The sequence below is a fragment of the Anomalospiza imberbis genome, chromosome Z (assembly GCF_031753505.1).
Source record: "Anomalospiza imberbis isolate Cuckoo-Finch-1a 21T00152 chromosome Z, ASM3175350v1, whole genome shotgun sequence".
In the NCBI taxonomy this organism is placed as follows: Eukaryota; Metazoa; Chordata; class Aves; order Passeriformes; family Viduidae; genus Anomalospiza; species Anomalospiza imberbis.
In genome coordinates, this window is record NC_089721.1 from 50,804,319 (window position 1) to 50,815,926 (window position 11,608).

Genomic DNA, 11,608 nt, shown 5'->3' on the forward strand with positions numbered 1-11,608 from the left:
TTCTAGACAAAAACATCAGGTCTTAAATGAAATGTGAAATCCTATTTCATTTAGGTGTGTAGTGTAAAATGTTACTTGCTAGTTCCTCTAAGAATCATTCTGCATGTCTGCAGCCTATGTCTTATACCTGGAGATGTTTTTTAAGGCTCAAAATACTGCTTTTGTCATGATTTTCTACATTACTATTCCTTTGCAAAAGAAGATTTCTACGGGTATGTCACTCAACCTCTCTGGACCTCAGATCAGCAGTATCTGAGTGTTTTTAAAATAAATGCTTTTATGTCAGGCTTTGAAAGCTGTTGCAAGTCTTCAGAAGGAGGAGAAATTAACATACTATTATTATATCTTGAACAAGCACAAAACGGAACTCAGGGCCATAAAGAGTATGTAAGTAAAAGAAGGCAAGCTGGGCTGGTTTAGAGAAGCTATTGTGAGATTAAAACAGTATATTTGCATACATACAGATCCAAGCTCCCCTTAGATTGAAAAATAATGGCTATGGACTATAACATGTAACAGCGGAGATCCACACTAACTGCTGGACTGCTGTTAATGCCACACACTTATTTACTGGCTCTTATAGAAGCAGAATAAAATGCAGCAAGAAAGATGATTGCAGAAGATTCTTGTTAACCACCACCCCTATCAATACAGAAGTAGTTAATGGTATTTTCTTAGAGCATGATATCATGTAGTATGTTTTACCTACTTATCAAATTCAGAGCAAAAGTAAAATTATTTTTACAAAGCTGAAGCATGCTGTATTCTTCCAAAGAGAACCATTAGTATATCGTTAGCTCACCATTATGTCAAACAACTTCATTTGCTGATAGATTGATTGATAGATGGACAGAAGAACAATATTTTTGGAATGCAAAACCTGTGAAGTTAGAGGAAGACATATGAAGTGCCTCAATAAGTTAGTATAACAAATTTTGCCACTGGTCAATAAAGATTTGTGCTCCTAACATTCTTGGTGGTTTTGATGAGAAAGGAAAGATATGCCTGCCTATTAAAGTGCAGCTGTACCATATCCTAGTATACTGCTTTTAATTTAACTAAGAGTCCCTGTAGAGCTTCTTTTCTGATAAATCTAAAGACTGCCCTGATGCCATGATTATTATTGTTATCAGTGCTTGTTCTATGAGGTTGGTGTGGAAAAATTACCACATATTACAGCCATACCTTCGTTTGATTGTGCAGTTTTACCTGAACAGAACAGTGTCTTTGAGAAATAGATTACTATTTAAATTAGATTTTTTAAAAAAATGGGCTGTGAAAGTCAGGGGTAGGAACAACTTTAGGATTTTTAAAATTTGACTTATGAAAGGTGGGATAAGAATTCTTGAATTAACTTGTAACTGGAATAATTTAAATGCCTAAATTCAGTGTAGAGGTATGAATATATTCATGCTTAATATGTAAAAAATTTAACATCTGGCCTTAAAATAATTTCTTTTTCTTTTGGATCAGTTAGTATTTCAAAGAACTAAATGCACTAAATCTTCCAAAATCAAATATAGAATGCCCAGCAAAATGTCATGTTTAGATCTAAAGCAAGTTAATCTTATCTTTTAGCACAAGCCTGTCTAGAAGCCACACAAAAATTTAAGCTCTTGGTGTGTTCAAGATGTATTTTGAATCCAAAGCCAGTTCTTGTGGCTCAGAATTGCTTTTTCATGCTTATTTGTGGCTATTTATGGAAAGGATATTCAATATCTAAGGAACATTGTACAATGCTTTTCAAAGTCTCATGAGAGTAAAAAAAATGAAATAATTTTTGGAAAAATATACAGATGACAAAACTGTTATTCACATTCTTGTCACATTTTGTGTGCTACCCCAAAGCACTTCATATTAAATGTGCCTTCTCCAGAATTTGTACTTATGTTGATAAGATGAGGATAATTTGATACACAATAAAACACAATGAAAAATAATGAGTTGATTTCTATTTGGTAAAGTCTATATAGTATTTCTCCCTGAAAGTATAAAGATTTCTCTGTGACTGCTGAATTGAAAGAGTAATAAGAAGGGCATATTCACTGAAAAAAACAAACAGCAGTACCAACTCCATGACATAGGAAGTTTATTCAAAGTAATGTTGGCTACTTGATCTGCTAAGGCTACAGCTGATCAGTCAGCGTGGTCTGGTATTTAACATACACTGCATGTGTGCAAGCTGTAGTTAAGCTGTAATAAAGCTGTCCAAAAAGAAGTTAAGATTAGAGCTGTTTGTGAAACCAAGCCTACAGCTCTGACTGTGAATGCAAACAGGCTGGAGCTGCAACTCCAGCAGGTTGCAATCCTTTTCACAGGCACCTGGAAGTTCAGCTGTGGCAAAAACGGCTCCCTAAGGTCTCCCTGAACAGTGCCTTACTATCGTAGTCTTAGGACCCTGCTTCAGGGCAAGGGAATTAGTTTAAACCACGGCCAAATACAGTGATTTATCAGCTAAGCTATCTCTTGGGACTGTACTTGAGCCCGTGTTGCAGCTGCACAGCTGGTGTTGTCCTTGAGCAACAGGAATGAACACTACCTCTACTGCAGAGTCAGTACAAAGGAACATTATGTGATGCCACATGTGAAGTCCAACTACAGAGCAAGCCACTAAAACCAGCAAAATTAAGACTGAGGAACTCATTCTGATTAGGCTCAGTGGAAAACCGGTAAAGCCACTGAACTCTGAATGTCTAGATTTTGCTGGTTTTCCAACTATAACAAAGGAAATAAAAATGTTTTAATTCCTCCTATCTCTGTCATCTGTGAATTGAATTTAGGCCTAATTGATATTCTCTTATGACAAGAATTAGTCAGTGAAATAGAGATTCCTTACATCAGTAGTATTTGAGGAATCACTTGCTCCATTTGTGACATCTTTAACACTGAATTTCTTACTTCAGTGAGTTTTTTTTATTTTTTTAATCATAAACAGATTTTTATGCATGTGCATTGCACTGCCAAGGAGTGCGTCCTTGTTTTAGCTGGGATTGAGTTAATTTTCTTCCTAGTAGCTGGTATAGTGCTGTGTTTTGGATTTAATATGAGAATAGTGTCAATAATGTTTTAGTCATTGGTAAAAGGGAGAAAGATCAGACTTTATTAAACCTGCGTCTTTGTTTGAGGTATTGTAGCAGCACTCTCCATCTTCCATTCTGCTAAATATCCTGATTTATACTTTATGTCCCTTCAGTCATTCACACATAGATACAAGTTCTTATACATTGAGAACCAAAACTTCTCTGTATTGATTTTTAGTATGATTCAAAACTCATTCAATGTATCTATACAAACAAGCACCACAAGGAAAACAGAATTAAATAATCGTCCCTAGCAGCTGTGTTTCACATATACACAGAATTGTTTAACGTGATAACTCTATTGATCAAAACAGAATCTTATCTGAGCATTAAAAGTTATTGCTGGAATTTCAAAGACATTCCTAATCCAGATGTACATTTTCTACATTTTTAGGCTTCAGTATTAAAGATAGTAAGAAAGAACATTCCTGTGTTTTTCTTCAGCAGCAGACATGCAAATTTATTTTATTCTCCTTTAAAAGCATGCCTCAATTTTGTTCAAATTTTAAAGAAAAACTGACTACTCCTAAAACAGCATATTCCAGCCTAAAAGGTAAGAATCTGACATTGTTACAGGGAAAAACATACCTCAAATGAAAGGCTGCTAAGTAATTAGTTTGACCTGGAAGAATTTCTGATTCAAGATGTTCGCAGGCAAGGGAATAAAAATTTGCATCTGCTATATACAGAACAGGCTTGGAAAGTTATCCATATTATTTCAATGACTAGACAGAAAGTTCTAAATCCTTGGCTGTGTCTGAAGAACACCTCTGTGTTTCGAAGGAACTAGTAGATTCATTTCAGTCATCCATTTTGGAGTTTTGGATCAGGCACCTAACTATTTTCTCTTCTGATATCTTTTGAGGCTGACTCGGCTTTTAGCATATCTAAGGGATGGAGATGACAGCCAAAGAGTGCACAAACAGTGGTCATCCCTGTGTGCCATCAACAACAGAGAGGCCAGCACCAGAGTTACTCCACTGTCTCTGTGCTGCTAGATGCTGCTTATGCTAGGGCGCTCAACCTGTGCCTTTAGGACGCCGTCTGCTCTGGGGTGAAGCAGTATAGGACTGTATAGGACACATGTTCTCTCAGGCTTAATCTTGTTCACTTGATCATAACATCTTTTACATGGAGCCAAAACAAATGGTGCTTATACATGACCTAACCCAGTGGGCTCCCAGTAGATGACATGGGCTCATATTTGCTATTGCGTTACAAAATATTAAGAAGTTATTGTGCTATGTCATTATTATTCAGTGCATGCCAGAAAGTGCAAATGGTGTTTTTGAAAAGCCTCCAGAAAAAGTTAATCTTGCTCTGTAGTTTTGCAGTATAATGAATAGTCACTTTCCAGCCAGTCAGAATTCTAATTACAGCTCACTGCAAAGAGACAAATGAATTTATCTGCAGTCTCAGTTTGCAGTGCAGGCACACACATGCACAATGAAGTGCATGATGAATGATGACGAATCCATGATCCCTTCTATATTCCTTTCTCAAAGCATGGGATTTCATATCTGTTCAAAGCATAAAAGAAAGGATAAACAATCATAAGTCATTTTTAACAAGAGAAGTTTAGCAAAGAGAAGCCAAAAAAATCTGTCTTCAGTTTATGCTACCTGTAAAAGAAATTCAAGTGTTGAGATTTTGAGGGAAAGCAATGAGAAAAATCAACACTTAGGTACAAAAATCCTAAACCAAAACACAACAAAGAATTGCCTCTTATGGAAAAACAAAACAAAACAAAACAAAAAAAAAAAAAGAAAGAGAGAACTGAAATTAATGAAAAAAAAAAAAAAAAAACCCTCTACACCTTGACTGAGTCGTTTTGGAGTGGTAAAAATGGAAAAATAAATAGAGGAGATAATCACTATATTTTCCATGAACCTGACACCTATACAAAATAACCTGCTAGTTTCTAAACCACCTCTCCCTGTGTTTGAGAAGGATGTACTAAGGATGTACTAAAGATATCAGAATGATCCCTGTGACTATGGGTGGAGTGACCTCTCTGCCCAGAGACTTCACCACTGTGAGCATTCTGGCGGTGCCTGCCTTACACCAGGCTTACTCCTCACTTGGTAGCAGTCAGTGCATTCAGACTGAAGTATTTTGACAGGTAGGAGGATACCATGGCACAGTACCAGGGCTGTAGAGAGAGGGGAGAGGCTTTGCCAAAATATACTGCCTCAAATGTAACTGCTTACTGTAATCACACATCATTTATTGAGTATGAAAGACAGTCTGATACAAGCAGGGTGCAATGACCTTGCAATTCATTTCACTTTTCTTTGTCACAGACAAGGCACAGCTGGGTCAGACTGAGATTCTTACCCACTATCTGACCAATATGAGCTTTTCCCCCCCCTGTCTAACATTGGTTTTCTTTATAGAGACCAATTAGGAGAAATTCCTCTTCAGAAGTTAGCAGGTCAGATAGAGTGCAGGTGTTTACACTGACCCAACTCAACTGCTCCGTGCTGAATGTGTCCCGAGCGCTATCCAGCATCTTGGTGGTCTCCAGACACCACAGGGACCTTGCTGACCTTGCCTGTGCTTGCCCAGAGTGGAAGGCCACCAGGATGTCTCCCAGAGCTGCTCCAAATACTGCTTGTCCTTGCATGTCCTTGCATGTCCTTGCATGATGCATTTATCAGCCTGGTCTGGCAGAAAAATAGCATTGAGGTTTTTTTCAGATAGGATTTCAGGTACATCTTAGTGTATCAGTCTGAGTTTCTCATTATTGGAATGTACAGGCTTTATTAAATATGTCTGTGCAGTTCCATGTATCACATGGTTTTCCTGAATTTTAACAGGTTCATTAGTTTTGTGACAAACATTACTATAGATAAGATATTTATACAGAGAAAGATGGAGCACACATAAAAAATATTAACCTTGTTAGGCAGCTCCATGTTTTAGATGCTACCCAGTGTCTGAGTTCTCTTATCTCCAGGTCCTTTTGTTTAAGTAATTAGAGTATTTTGTTGACATTAAAAAGCTTGAAGGTTTGAATGTCTTAGAAAGTTTAAAGGTATACATTCACCTCCTTTCATTGCACTCAAATTCTCTTTCAGTCTTCTCATAGCATACAAACTGTGCCATACTCCCTGGAAACTTGACAGATTTCATTGAACTCTAGACAACCAGGATAAGCATATTGTTGACACATAAGCAGATAAGAGGATGTGGGCAAATTTTGGCAGGTGACCATCTAGTGACATAATAAATGTGATGCTTTCAAGCCATGTGCTATAAACCAGCATGTATGCACTGCCTTTTTTTAATCCATAGCACACATTGCATAAATGGGACAGTTAAAGGATCCGTTCTTATAAAATAGATACACTGTATGTAGTAAACATGGATCTATTTTGTTAATGGGTTTACTTGCAGAAAGTCACTTACTTTTAATGCACAGAGTTGCTGAGGATCAGAATGTGTATTCATTCAGTAGGCTCTAAGTACCCCTGTGGCAAATATCCCTTTGTTCCAGCTATACTGTAATTTTTTTCTTTATTTCTCCTAATTAATATACAGACAGTGCTCACTATTATTTTCCCAGGAAAACCACACATGATTTTATTTTGACTAATCAGATCTTCTCATTTGCTTCTCTTTTCTCTTTGTGTTTTATAGAGCATCAATATGTTTTACATGTGCTTGCCTGATCTCTTGCTTTGAGGTCAAAAAATTTCATAGCGCAAAATGCAGACCAAGAATGTTTCTCTTAAATGAAATGAAAGCAAAATATTCACCTCTGTAGTACTATTATAAACCAAAGGGTAGGAGAAGGATTTAGGATTCTCTCTGATGAAAAAAAGAAAAAAAGACTATAGAGAGTACTAAAAGTCCTGGATACAGCCGCAGAAGGCAAAGGCATTCAAGGTAAGAAAAATGCTGTGTATGCCCCCAATATTTGCAACATTTACTCCCAGACACTTGGGATGCTGTTAAAAAGTAATACCTTATGATGTTTTTACAAGAGCAAAAGGAGACAATCTTCAGTACTAGTATAGCTATCCAAGCCCTTTTGAATTCCCACTGAGCTGGGATCCAGCCACTTTAAGAAAGGGTTCTCACATCACTATATGTAATGGCAGAACTCAACCTATAGGTTTCTCCTGAGTCCTTTCTGTACTCCATAACACTTAAAGTCATGCAAAGAGATATCATGCTCAAGGAGCTGGAAAAACAAATTCAAATTGATGTAATATGGCTGGGGAAAATCAGCTCATGAAACCCAAATCTGCCATTAGTTTTTGACTTCCTGCTATTCTGGGAATTATAATGTAAGAATTTTCTTCATAGCTTTTAGGCCACCATTTAAGGAAGTCTTAAGATTTTTACTATTTGCACAAGATAAAGTCTATCAAGTTTTCCCATAGTGGCAAATGAGAAAATGATGGAGCTGATCTCCAAACTGAACTTTATTATCAACAAACTCATTTCACTACTAAATTTACTGCTGGTGTAAATGTCCTGAAGTATAGTCCATGTCAACTCTTAGAGCTCTTCTTAGAAAAAAACTCAGTAAAAATTCAGTTTCTAGGGGTTTTCTGGTGAACCAGCTTATCAGTTTCATCAGTGAAGCCTTAGGCTCCAGCACTTCTCTTCATCTCTGTTTCTGCTCATACATAGTAGACCTTCTGGAATGTATGCCATGATGACATATAAAGTTGGTAAGAAAGAATCCTTTTCCAGCATCAAAGCTGGCTAACAGCTCCAAAAAATGGAATTCCTATGAATTTTTTAATCAAGGAAATATAATTTTTTTTTTAATTTGTCATCTTCAAGGATCTACGTGCTTTCTTGCTGGTACTATTGGAGTTTCCTATTGCTGCAGCTCATTATTCTTGCCACAGAAAATAAATGTACTTTGCATAATTCCCAATATTTTGTGGGTGTTTTCCAGAATCCACACTGAAATGGCCAGTCCCCACCCAAAAAACTGCTCAGTCAACAGCAGCAACTGCAAATCAACATAGTTCTTCCATGTATACAAGAAAATGTTATATTACAACACACTGCATGTGCACTAAGATCTCTTTTCTTCCCTATTTTCAGGGCAAAGGGGTCTTTGCTATCAGGCATTCAGAAATTCAACAGACTTTTCAACTTTTTAAGTTATTTTTCTTGCAAATAGAGCATAAGATAAAACAAAAAGGTCCAAGCCTATTGAGTTATATTATAAAAAAACAGATGCTTAACATTCCCTCTGAGCACAATTTTTTTGTTCTTGTTTTTAATTTTCATCATAATTTATAAACTGGAGGTTCACAATTCAGCTGCTAGCATTGGGTATCCATTCCAGAGCAGCACTTGAATGAACATCAGTCCAGCTGTAGCAGAGGATGTTATGGTTTTTTCCAGATGGTCACAAACCTGACAATGGCACTGGTTGCAGAACAATGCAGATAAAGCAACAGTTCCTGGAAGAAAGGAAGAAAGGAGGGAAATAGAATCACAAAGGAGGTTGAAAATTGGTTGCAAAAAACTGCAAAAATTTATATTATTGAAATCCAAATTTAGCATAACTAAACAGTTCTGATAAATCATGGGTGGCCCATACTACATCATCATGGAGCGTAGAATGGTATGGTGCTATTCTCCAGGCACTTTTCCATAATTTTACTAACTATTCTCTTTTGCAGAGTTATTTCCTACCTTCAGGTTTACATTGCATAAAGAACCTTCCAAGAAACACGCTGGAATCAGAAGGGAATCTGATGTCCAGAGGAAACCACAAGCAGCTGCCAAAGAAGTGAGGGAGGGAATGAGCTACTTGTACACAGCACTGGATAATCATTGTGTCCTTACACAGCATGTCCAGACCACAATATAAATTCAATCAGAGTAGGGGAAGATGCACTGGGAATGTCTCAAGATGATTATCAACAATTACCAGCATCATTTCTGTGCTTATTGCATTTCTATTTTCTTCACTGAAAAGATACTGTACTTCTGACAGCTCTTCTGTAGACAGACATTTCACTGAGTTCTTTTTGTACCATCATCTGTGAAAATAACAGAAAATAAGGGCAAATGAAAGACAGAAGCTACAAAACAACAATTCTAGAGAAATAATCTGTAAAATAGTATAAGGAGTAAAAGGAAATAAATACTCATTCAACAGAGTAGAATGTTGGAAGGCAAGGAGGATCACCATATTGTCCCAGGTGCTGTTAAAGATATTTCCCCCTACCTTTAAATTTTCATATTAGTCTTCTTCAATAATGGGAATGAAAACCAAAAAAAATTAAGTTTTAAATATTGATCTGTGCATATTGTCAGATAGGAGACAGATGAACATAAGGCACTGTGATGAACCAGAAGTTTCTTGAGGTCCATTCCAACTTCATCTCCTACAATCCCATGATAAGACAGAATGTTATCAGAGACAGATACTGAACTGAGAAAAGTAACTGCTCATGCTGAACAAATGTGAGAGACAAGATCATTCTTTAAAGAATTCTTAAGAAAATACTGTGCAGGATTTATATTGTGACAAAATGATCTAAGTGATTTTGGTTTATGTTTCAGGATTACTATTTGTTTCATGTGAACTGGAACACTTGTTTCTGTTGGATGCTTTCCTTTTAAACAAATCCCCTGTGGCTTCTTTTTTAGATATAAATAAAATTGAAAAAAATATGTGGAGTGTGGATGAAGGATGAAAAACAACAGATCCAGACTCCCTGGTACCATTCAGTGGCAGAAGATGCCAAACATAACAAGTTAGTTTTATAATGAGCATTACTGAATAGTCACCTTTCTCATGAAAACTCTGAGGCAAGAAAAAAAATGACAGTTTAATTCTGTCTCTTGATAAGCATTTTTCAACAATCCATAAAATGTGGTTATCTCCAATGTAATGAGAGAAATCAGATGTTCTTGCATTTAGAGCTACAGTCTAAAACTGAGCATACCCTGCCGTAGGATACCCTAGTTGTGTAGGTCTAGCATTAAGACATGGCAGCTTTCCACCTAGAATGAAGAAAGTGACCCAATCTGCTCCCTATTCTAAGGCCACATATATATAGGTCATTCATGAAAAACATGTCCAAAATACTGTACAGTGTCTTTTGAAAGAGTTGGATCACATTTCATCAACACTGTACATATTAGGAAGTTTTCTTATTATCTGCCTAAAACTTTCCCCTATGTAAGTAAGACTTCTTGCGACACTGTGAAGGAAATATAAGATTTTTCACCATCGCTTTTCATTACACCATTCTTTAAAACTTCTCATATATTAGATTAGTATCACAATTTTCATTGCTTCCTCAGTTTTTCCTCAGAGATTATTTAATTTAATTTTTAACCTTTTTGTTGCTGTTTCTTGAAGTACTTTTAGTTAATGTAGATCTTTTTTGCTGTCCTCTACAGACACAAAATATTCTTGGCCTGGGGTATAAACACTAAATTAAAAAAAAAAAGAAAATCTCTTTCTCATGCCTTTTGTAAAATGCTGTTGTTACTAAACCCATAATGAAAGTGCAGATGATATCTTGTTTTCTTATGGGTTAGTGTTTTGCATTTATGTGTTTCATATTTTCTTTCTGACTTATACTTTTTTGAAAATTCTAGCAGACAATTTTCAAGTTCTTACATTAAAGAATTTAATAGTTTTTCAGTTTTTCACTTGTTTGTAGAGTAAGTGTAAAATTATTAAGCCTGAACCTGTTTCATCAACTAAATCACATTTGAAGGACTAGCCAAGACCTATGCTATCAGCTTTATATCAACTTGGCTGTGAAGTGCTGACTATTCCTTTTTGATATGGCTTGTTGACTGTCTGTTGTGGTAGATGGATGGGATGACCACTTCCCACCAGTTTCAGATAGATCTTCTGGGAAGCAGTTGTGTCTTTGAGAATTAATATTATGGTAATTAATCATAGCTATTAAGGGAAATGATTTTTCTAAAGACAAAAACTACTTAGAGTTTTGGTTCAGTAGCATGCAATGGCTTTGATTCAGTAGATTTGTATTTTTTCAATATTGCAAGTTATTTTTTACTCCTTTTTTCATTTGTATATTCCTCATCTTCTAGGATGGACAATGTGAGAAGTATTTTTCACCTGTCTAATGGGTGCACAGATTTCATTATGTTTTTCTGTAGTGCATCTTTGTGACTTTTGTTACCCACTTTGTAAAGAAGGACAAAGACAGGCTCCGATCACATTATTTTCACAGTAAATTTTAGTGCGCATAGATCTCTGCCAGTGCAGCTACTTGATCAATATAGAGAAATGGTAAACCTAGTACAGTTGAGGCTGGAATTTACCAGCAGAGGGAGTCTACCTAGTGTCACATGTAGAACAAAATATGCTCTGATTTCACAATTTCAGACCATAGATTTTACAGGAAAGTCTGAGAATACAAAATATAATAGCATGAGTGGCAACCTTGAAGTATGTTCTGAATATAAACTGTAATACCAAGTGTAGTGTAAACACCTCTGTTAGAAAAGCAAGTTGATGTATCTTAAATTACTGAATTTGTGAAGTAATCTGCTGCTTA